This window comes from Quercus robur, chromosome 6 (genome assembly GCF_932294415.1).
Source record: "Quercus robur chromosome 6, dhQueRobu3.1, whole genome shotgun sequence".
NCBI classification, from domain to species: domain Eukaryota; kingdom Viridiplantae; phylum Streptophyta; class Magnoliopsida; order Fagales; family Fagaceae; genus Quercus; species Quercus robur.
Genome location: NC_065539.1, coordinates 21,645,988 through 21,653,552, shown reverse-complemented (window position 1 = coordinate 21,653,552; position 7,565 = coordinate 21,645,988). Strand labels below are relative to the sequence as shown.

Below are 7,565 nucleotides of genomic sequence, written 5' to 3'. Positions count from 1 at the left end.
GAGATATTTCTGCAACTTCTGGCCACGTGGTACTCTCTGATGTCACAGTGACCGAGGTGCGCCTTTACGAGGCTCTTTAATCTTGTGGTTGCAGTTGATGTTGGAAGTTGAGCCAGAACTGTTTTGTATGTAGCGTTCCTTGGGACGCCGCGTGAGTTGACTGCTATCACCTTGTCTTTTCAAATAAATGGGAGGGAGAGAAAGTTGCTTTATATACGCACAAATCCTTCAGATTTTCTCCCACATCACAGCTTCCATATCCGGAGCTCTCCTCCCTTAGCATAACATGTTTAAGGCAAGGGTTGGGAAGAAAGAACTTTCTCCGCCACAGATGCACCCTGCCTTCATGAGACTCAGAATAGTACGGTATGGGCACAGGAAGCTTAAGTTCAGGAGAATACTTCATTTCGACCGAGGGGGAAGGGAATCTTTCCCTCTTTTAGTCAAAATCCGAAGCAGGTTCTGTCCATGCCAGAATTTTGGTGTGGCAGAAAAAAGATTTTCCGCCATCAGCGCCTCTGCTTTGCGGCAGGTGTATATTTAGAGAAAGCCCCTCAACCTCCAACTCCCTGCACCTTTCCTTCAACGGTGTCAGGCTCAAGTTGGGTCTCTTTAGTTGTTTGAGTTGTGGGCATGTGAAAGCATTGAGGAAGAACAAGGTCTGGGGGCTGTAGCCAACCTCTCCTCTGACCTACTCCCTCAGCTTCATTTTATTCTCTTGTATCTTCCTTTCTTTTCGGTTATGTAATGAGCTTTGATGCAAACTGATTCCAGCTTTTCATTGTAGGTTGTACTATTTCTTTCTTTTAGTGATAATGGAAATTTCTTTACTGGTTTTGGATATTGTTCCTTTGACTACACTACTTTGTGAGTGAGTGTTCCCCATACGTGCGTTTCTTTCAGAATATTTAGAGCACAATAGCTTGAAACATAATCTAACTAACTCCAGTTTATCAATACTACCAGGCATTATATCGATAATTCATAATAAATCAAACTTAGGGAACTAACCAGGATAACAGTTGAATATTCTGTGATAAGCGCGCGAACACCGTCTAAGGCTGATAATCTCTAAATAATCCATCCGAGCAATCGACTGGGAAGTAGGGAACTCCGATGGTGCTTTTGTGTACTTGGTTTCCCCATAGGCTTGGGTCCGAGGACCATGCGAGGCCTTGGTTCTGTCCAAAACTTGTGAGATATCTTGTTTATACTTGGTTTCCCCATAGGCTTAGGTCTCAGGACCATGCAAGGCCTTGGTTCTGTCCAAAACTTATAAGATCTCTTTTTTGTACTTGGTTTCCCCATAGGCTTGGGTCCGAGGACCATGCAAGGCCTTGGTTCTGTCCAAAACTTGTGAGATATCTTGTTTGTACTTGGTTTCCCCATAGGCTTGGGTCTGAGGACCATGCAAGGCCTTGGTTCTGTCCAAAACTTATAAGATCTCTTTTTTGTACTTGGTTTCCCCATAGGCTTGGGTCCGAGGACCATGCAAGGCCTTGGTTCTGTCCAAAACTTGTGAGATATCTTGTTTGTACTTGGTTTCCCCATAGGCTTGGGTCTGAGGACCATGCAAGGCCTTGGTTCTGTCCAAAACTTATAAGATCTCTTTTTTGTACTTGGTTTCCCCATAGGCTTGGGTCCGAGGACCATGCAAGGCCTTGGTTCTGTCCAAAACTTATAAGATCTCTTTTTTTGTACTTGGTTTCCCCATAGGCTTGGGTCCGAGGACCATGCAAGGCCTTGGTTCTTTCCAAAACTTATAAGATCTCTTTTTTGTATTTGGTTTCCCTATAGGCTTGGGTCCGAGGACCATGCAAGGCCTTGGTTCTGTCCAAAACTTGTGAGATATCTTGTTTGTACTTGGTTTCCCCATAGGCTTGGGTCTGAGGACCATGCAAGGCCTTGGTTCTGTCCAAAACTTATAAGATCTCTTTTTTGTACTTGGTTTCCCCATAGGCTTGGGTCCGAGGACCATGCAAGGCCTTGGTTCTGTCCAAAACTTATAAGATCTCTTTTTTGTACTTGGTTTCCCCATAGGCTTGGGTCTGAGGACCATGCAAGGCCTTGGTTCTGTCCAAAACTTATAAGATCTCTTTTTTGTACTTGGTTTCCCCATAGGCTTGGGTCCGAGGACCATGCAAGGCCTTGGTTCTGTCCAAAACTTATAAGATCTCTTTTTTGTACTTGGTTTCCCCATAGGCTTGGGTCCGAGGACCATGCAAGGCCTTGGTTCTGTCCAAAACTTATAAGATCTCTTTTTTGTACTTGGTTTCCCCATAGGCTTGGGTCCGAGGACCATGCAAGGCCTTGGTTCTGTCCAAAACTTATAAGATCTCTTTTTTGTATTTGGTTTCCCCATAGGCTTGGGTCCGAGGACCATGCAAGGCCTTGGTTCTGTCCAAAACTTATAAGATCTCTTTTTTGTACTTGGTTTCCCCATAGGCTTGGGTCCGAGGACCATGCAAGGCCTTGGTTCTGTCCAAAACTTATAAGATCTCTTTTTTGTATTTGGTTTCCCCATAGGCTTGGGTCCGAGGACCATGCAAGGCCTTGGTTCTGTCCAAAACTTGTGAGATATCTTGTTTGTACTTGGTTTCCCCATAGGCTTGGGTCCGAGGACCATGCAAGGCCTTGGTTCTGTCCAAAACTTATAAGATCTCTTTTTTGTACTTGGTTTCCCCATAGGCTTGGGTCCGAGGACCATGCAAGGCCTTGGTTCTGTCCAAAACTTATAAGATCTCTTTTTTGTACTTGGTTTCCCCATAGGCTTGGGTCCGAAGACCATGCAAGGCCTTGGTTCTGTCCAAAACTTGTGAGATATCTTGTTTGTACTTGGTTTCCCCATAGGCTTGGGTCTGAGGACCATGCAAGGCCTTGATTCTGTCCAAAACTTATAAGATCTCTTTTTTGTTAAGTAGTCTTTTCTCTATACTGATTTATTTTTCGAAGGTAGGCCCCTAGACCAGGGAGGGAGGAGTTGGCTCGAGGCCGGAAGCCCCTAGAGCTGCCCGCTCCATTAGCAGTGCAAGGCGTAGCCCCTAGCAGAGGCTTATGGCGGAGCAACAACTGTACGTCTCCGGAGATGGGAAAAGACTCGTGAATCTCTGCTTACTGGAGAGCTGACTCATGCGCCACCCGTGCCAACGCGCAAGCCTTCCCACAGACGGCGCCAATTGTAGGGACACGATTCTCAAGCGGCCCAACGATGACGTTGGGCTCGCGCGTGATGGATCCCTCACAATAAATTTTGTAGAGAGTGGGCTTGAAAGGCTGGAGTTGGGTCACGGGACGTTAGTACAGGCCGGACATTAGACTAACCTAGACTGGAAAAGGCTTTAGTCCGGTTATCTAAGCCATTAACTTTATGGATTGAGGGATTGGGCTCCTCGGATCATGTCCGAGGAGCACTAATGTATTCTCCGGTTACCCGTCGGTGGGTTATCCCTGGTGGAGCGTGTATACTTTCCGGGCATTCTCATTCCGGGAGTCTTTCTTAGGAAGTGAGATGGATCACCCCCTTTACTTTGTTACCTTGCGTTTTCTTTTATACTAGCCTACGTTCATTATCCCCCGTCCACGTGTAGGGTCGACTTTTCCAGGACAGAGATTTGTCCCATCAGTCTAATCCCGAAATTGTGGGAGATGGTCCATAAAGCCTAAAAATCCGGCTCTGTTAGGTGCGGTGTCATGTCAATGAAGGGTATTAAGGATTATTTCCCTGAGATATTTTCTGATCTTTTAAGTTTGCTTGTATTCCACTTTCGTCAATGGGATTCTGGGTCTTCCGAGGACTGAGCGATCCTCGGACGTATGTTTGAGCCACATCGTGCTCGCTATTTTTGGGCTTGGGCCTTGGCCTCCTGTAGTTTGGGCCCTGCGGACTCCCTATAAGCGAGCGAGCCGGGCCCATAAACTATTGGGCCCCACAATAAGCAAGAGTAGGTCAGGGATACAAATTTTTTACTTAAAAAAAATCACTTTTATATTTACTTACTATTTACACTACTTTATCAATCACCAATACAAAATATCCTCAACAGTTGTGAAAACTTTACATAAATATTTTCACTAGACTTCTTCTAACATGACTGTGCCTAAACCCATTACTTTTAAGCTTTTAGATTAAGGAAATGCTGAAGCTATTACAAAGTTTACTACCAAAATAAAATTGCAAATTTACACGGTAATAAAGGCCATTGGTACCATATTTATAATATGAAAAATAAAAATTTTTAATTACTTTTCTTTTTGTGTTTAAAAATTGATGCACAAGTATAAGTACTTGCGAAATGTGGGGGAAAAAGCCAGAGTTCAAGTCTCCAAAAGAAAATTTCACACATATATGCATTTAGATTAGGTTAGAGTAGAATTTTATCTTGTATTAAAAAAAAAAAAATAGATGCACATGTTTGTAGAACTTATATATATAGTGAAATTTGAATCATTTTTAACAGTGGCAAAACTAGGATTTGATTTTAAGGGGAGCAACATATATATATACATGTAGGCGCACACATGCACGTGCACGTGCGCACGCGCACACACACACACACATATATATATATATATATATATAGTATTTGAGACCCATATAAATGAGATAATAGTGTATTAATTATAATTATCATATAAAATGAATTTTGAAAAGAAAAAATAAATCAATTTATAATATGAGATCTAAAGTGGGGATAGCCAATTCAATATATATATATATATATATATAATTATATAGATAAGGATAGCTAAATCAATTTATAATGAATTATCCCTATTTGTCTTTATTCCTTTGGATAGCTAAAACAGGCACGCAATACTATTGCTGTCGTTACTTGTGACTCTGAATGAAAGTAGTCGAACTGTGTCGGGTTTAGACTTTAAAGCATAGAGGGACCTTCTTGTTGTTGCTCTGCGCCACCACAATCTTTAGTAGATAAAAAGCCCCCATCAAGACCTCTCTCTCTGAATTGCACATATCATAACCTGTTTTTGGTTTTCTTGCCACCCCAAAGATCCACAACTTAGCGTGTACAAAGAGCAATGGAAATTAACTCGAATCAAAAAGTGTGGCCTTCGATTTTTTTTTTTTTTTGTGCTGTTGTGCATGTGTGAAAGAATTAACTATCTGGGTTGGAACATCTTGAGTTTGGTGTTTCCAAGTATAAAATTGTTATAGTGAAATTATTATTTCACTCTCTAATTATTATATATATATATATATATTGTAGGGGTAAAATTTCCAAAGTCAACAATGGACCTTGGGCCCCGCACAGAGCCCAACCATGACCCAAAAGGAAAAGGGGGGCCAAAAGACTTCTGGCCCAATCCTGTTGAGTCCAGTTTATTTTATAAGACGTCCGAGGAGGAATGCCTCATCGGACACACAAATATGGGCCCAATATGCACCCCCTCCACAGTGAAAACCATCCCAGACAAACGTGGGTAGTAAGATGAGCCTCACACAGCAGGAAAGCGGAAAGTGTGAGACGTCCAGGGAGAAGCCACAATTGCCGCATTAAATGCAAGGAAGCTACTTTTTCAGCCGCATTAATGTGGAGAAGACAGGAAAACAGTGTTACATTGGCCAGTGCAACTCACAGAAAGGTAAGGTGGATGTCCGATGAGACATGCACTCAAGTGAAGGTCCAGATGGTTAATAAGTGTAAGGTTCTTATCAATTTAAGGAGACTATATAAGAGAAGGAAATCCCCATGAAGAGGGGATCGGAGAATTTAGAGAGAGAGAGATGTTAAAGAATTTTGTAGTCTATAACCAGAGCAAGAGATGCCCTTATACGTCTCCTCGGACCGATATCCTGTAAACTTAAAGGGAATATTCTCACGTTCAGACTATTGCATGGCATACAACTAACTAACATTCACTTCGTCCAGTCCTAGTTCTGTAACTCGCTCTCTACAAATTTATTGTCTAAGGACTTTTGGGTCAGAACCACTTACTTGTTGGGCCTGGGCCCCAAAACCGCCCCTACATATATGAAGCTCAAAAAAAAAATATATATATATATATATATATTTTGGGTAAACACTCTAATTATTTCACACTATATTTAAACACACTTTTACATCAGGTGAGGAATTCACATTCTTAAAAAACGTCCTCATTTAACACGTGTATACTTCGTAATGATACATTAATTTTAGCTTAATATTTTCTGGGGGTGGTTATAAAACACAAATAATTGATTTACAGGTCATGAATCATGATTGATGGCTGTGAAAAGAATATCCAACACATTGGAGCCCCCACTTCTGCTGTTTTCTTCGATTTTAAGATACGAAATCTTTTTCTAATTTCTTCTCAAAAAGAAAAAGATTCATAATCTTATTTGTTAAATCCAGTCTAACTGAGGTTCTTTAGTTTTAAAACTGAACGAGATCTAGAGACATTTTTCCCTATAGTAGAGTTCAAAATAATCTTTAGTCCTAGTAATAACGATTAAAAATACACCCGAAAATCTTTAAAAAAAATTACAAATACACCCGAAAAGATATGAACAAGGAATAAATGAAAAAGAATAGAAATCACACATCTTGAAGTGAAAAACCATTGATGACAACATCCAGAACTTCCATGAACTAATAGTGTTAATCAGCTGGTCTGAGGAGGGGCCCCTTTAGGGACACTTGGGCGCTTTGGACCCCTTGCCGCTGTGATGTGGATGGCTCTCTCTTGTACACTTAATTTCTGTAAAGGAAGATCTATATAGTTCAACACCCTTTAATTTGTTTTTATGAGTTTATAACATCAAAATTGCACATTAAATCACACAACACTAACACATACCTCAACAGATTCCAACTTGGGTTCATCTCCATTTTCATTTCCTGGTCAAAAATAGGAAAATTGCACTTGAGTTGAGGAAATTAAAGGAAGGAAGAGAAAAAAAATAAATAAATAAATAAATTAAATGCTAATGTGATAGCTTTACCTCTACAAGGTTTGCAGGTTTTGAGGTTTTCAGCTAAACGGAGAAAACCCTTCTTCAGATCTTGAGCAAGTTTCTCCATTGAGTTTTTAGGATTTTAGCAAAGGTCAAATGAACTTATAGCTAGTTCCTGGACACCTGTAAAGCCCAGCCCGTGACGCTGAAAAAACATACATGAATAAAGCGAGCACCATGTGCTTAACTTTATTTTTCCAGAATACGACACTAGTATTTTATATATTTTTATTACATCTTGATCTTAGTTCAATCTCTTTGGGTGAAAGGGCTTAAAAGTTAAAATTACTCAATTGCTACTTATTAGAAAACTGGTGGATGGACCCTGCTATCAATTATGAGCAAGTTAGGAATGTTTCTAGTGATCAAATGTTTTTTCCCATTTTCGTGTTACTGTTATATATGGTTTGTCATGGTCCATGCAAATGCTAAAAATTCACACACGGAAGCTGCATGTTATGGTAAGATTCAAGTATCCATGATCAAAATTCTTATCAGTCATCACTTTAAAATCCAAGTTCGAGTATTCCCCAATGGACATGTGTAAGGTTGAATTTAATCAACCATCTTGTTAGCTTTATTCCGTGCCAAATTTGCTTGTAAT

The 7,565-nt window shown here is 40.6% G+C and overlaps 1 long non-coding RNA gene across 1 annotated transcript; it reads right to left on the bottom strand.

Annotated features, from left to right (window-relative positions):
- Nucleotides 1-6,419: 6,419 nt before the first annotated feature.
- LOC126689678 (uncharacterized) lies at nt 6,420-7,126 on the bottom strand. The gene is made up of 3 exons (XR_007644576.1): nt 6,950-7,126; nt 6,805-6,845; nt 6,420-6,705 (listed from the first exon to the last, which is right to left on the bottom strand). It is a non-coding gene; the product is annotated as an uncharacterized LOC126689678 (long non-coding RNA).
- Nucleotides 7,127-7,565: the final 439 nt, after the last annotated feature.